Genomic DNA, 3,077 nt, shown 5'->3' with positions numbered 1-3,077 from the left:
GCCCTGGGGGTTGCTGGAGCCCCCCGTCGCCATGGCAACTTGGAACCCTGCCCCTAGAAGCCGGACCACCGATTCCCCAACGGGCAGGGGAGCAGGGGGATCGTTGGGGCCCGACCCCGTAATAATAATAATGACGTTGGTATCTGTTAAGCGCTTACTATGTGCAGAGCACTGTTCTAAGCGCTGGGGGAGATGCGGGGTCATCAGGTGGTCCCACGAGACGGTTAATCCCCATTTTGCGGATGAGGGAACTGAGGCCCAGCGAAGTGAAGGGACTTGCCCACAGTCACACAGCTGCCAGGTGGCAGAGTGGGATTCGAACCCATGACCTCTGACTCCCGAGCCCGGGCTCTTTCCACTGAGCCACGTAATGAAACGCTTAGCGTACGGTACCCCTGTCGATCAGTGGTATTTACTGAGTATGTACTGTGTGCAGAGCACTGTACTAAGCGCTTGGGAGAGTACATACGTGTGCAGAACACTGTACTGAGCACTTGGGAGAGGACAGTACAACAGAGTTGGGAGACGCAGTCCCTGTCCACGGGGGCCTCACATCAGTCAATCAATCCTATTTATGGAGTGTTTACTGTGTGCGTAACGCTGTACTGAGCGCTTGGGAGTGGACGACAGAACGGCAAAGAGACACATTCCCTGTCCCTAAGGAGCTCGCAGTCTAGAGGGGGAGAGGCAGGATTAGAATCCAGGTCTCTTCCCCAGAACCAACCTCTTTTTGCAGCCCAGTAGCAGGGAAATGGGTTTTTTTGTTTGTTTTGGGCGGTGGGGTGGGTCGGTCTGTATTTTCATGCTATTTTTTATTTATTTATTCATTCATTCATTCCATAGTATTTATTGAGCGCTTACTATGTGCAGACTGCTGGACTAAGCTCTTGGAATGGACAAATCGGTACCAGAAGCACTTACTACATGCCAGGCACTGCACTGAGCACCCGGGATAGATACCAGACAATCAGATTGGACACGGTCCATGTCCCACATGAGGCTCACCGTCTTGTCAGCTGTGTGACTTTGGGCAAGTCACTTAACTTCTCTGGGCCTCAGTTCCCTCATCTGCAAAATGGGGATGAAGACTGGGAGCCCCACGTGGGACAACCTGATGACCCGGTATCTACCCCAGCGCTTAGAACAGTGCTCCGCACAGAGTAAGCGCTTAACAAATACCAACATTATTATTATTAATCTCAGATTTCCAGATGAGAGGACCTGGGTTCTAATCCCATCCCCACCTCTTGCTGATGTGTCGTCTTGGGCGAGTCATTTCACTTCTCCGGGCTTCAGTCTCCTCTGTAAAAACGGGGATTCGATACCGAATTCCCTTGTGGAATCGGGATTGGGTCCGACCTGATTATCTTGTCACTGCCCCGAGGCTTCGTAGGCGGCTTTGGAACATCATAAACGCCACCATTAGAGGCCAATCCTAGTTAGAACTGAATTTAAAATCCGGAAACGATTCATCAGTGATATTTACTGAGCGCTCATTGTCACCATTAGAGGCCAATCCTAGTGAAGAACTGAATTTAAAATCCGGAAACGATTCATCAGTGATATTTACTGAGCGCTCATTGTCACCATTAGAGGCCAATCCTAGTGAAGAACTGAATTTAAAAATCCGGAAACGATTCATCAGTGATATTTACTGAGCGCCAACTGGGCGCTAAGCACGTCCCCTCCTAAGTGTTTGAGAGAATACAATAGAGTCCTCAAGGGGATTGCAGTCTAATGGAGGAGAGGCCCGCGAATTTACAAATGGGAGGAAAAAGGAAAGAAAAAGTCATCGCTCCAATCAATCGCGGTATTAGAGAAGGGCGTTAAGCGCTGGAAGAGGAATATACATTTTGGAAATCGATTAGACACGGTCCTTGTCCTTGGGGGGGGGGGGTCACGATCTCAAATAATAATAATAATAATGTTGGTATTTGTTAGGCGCTTACTGTGTGCAGAGCACTGTAAATAAATGAGCATCAAAAAATTAATAATAATAAATAAAGCGTTGAAATGGTAGAATCCAAAAATCGTTTTTAATTTAGGCGCGGGTGGCTGTCCTGGTGCTAATACTAAGGATTAATAATGATTCTTATTATTAAGCCTTTACTATAGTGCTCTGCACACAGTCAGCGCTCAATAAATGTTGGTGTTTGTTAAGCGTTTACGGTGTGCGGGTCATCAAGTTGTCCCACGTGAGGCTCACAGTTAATCCCCATTTGACAGATGAGGTCACTGAGGCACAGAGAAGTTAAGAGACTGGCCCACGGTCACCCAGCTGACAAGTGGCAGAGCCGGGATTCGAACCCATGACCTCTGACGCCCAAGCCCGGCCTCTTTCCACTGAACCACGCTGCTTCTCCGGTAATGGTGGTATTTATTAAGCGCTTACTATGCGCAGAACACTGTTCTAAGCGCTGAGGTAGATACAGGGTCAGCAGGTCGTCCCACGTGAGGCTCACAGTTAATCCCCATTTGACAGATGAGGTCACTGAGGCACCGAGAAGTGAAGTGACTCGCCCACGGTCACCCAGCTGCCAAGGGGGCAGAGCCGGGATTCGAACCCATGACCTGCTTCGGGGAAGCAGCGTGGCTCAGTGGAAAAGAGCCTGGGCTTCGGAGTCAGAGGTCATGAGTTCGATTCCCGACTCTGCCACTTGTCAGCTGGGTGACTGTGGGCAAGTCGCTTCACTTCTCTGGGCCTCGGTTCCCTCATCTGTAAAATGGGGGTTAAGACTGTGAGCCTCACGTTGGGGCCACCTGATGACCCTGTATCTCCCCCAGCGCTTAGAACAGTGCTCTGCACATAGTAAGCGCTTAACAGATACCAACATTATTATGACCTCTGACTCCCAAGCCCGGGCTCTTGCCACTGAGCTTGCGTCTACCTAACTTTACTCCATTACTTCTCTGGGCCTCAGTTTTCCCGTCTGCAAAATGGGGATTAAGCCTGTGAGCCTCAAGAGGGACAAGGACTGTGTCCATCCCGATTTCCTTGTACCCACCCCAGCGCTTAGTACAGTGCTTGGCAGATAGGGAACGCTTAACAAAGGCCACATCATAATAATATTATTATT

Source organism: Ornithorhynchus anatinus, chromosome 10 (assembly GCF_004115215.2).
Source record: "Ornithorhynchus anatinus isolate Pmale09 chromosome 10, mOrnAna1.pri.v4, whole genome shotgun sequence".
Lineage (NCBI taxonomy): Eukaryota > Metazoa > Chordata > Mammalia > Monotremata > Ornithorhynchidae > Ornithorhynchus > Ornithorhynchus anatinus.
Note: the sequence above shows the minus strand (reverse complement) of the source record.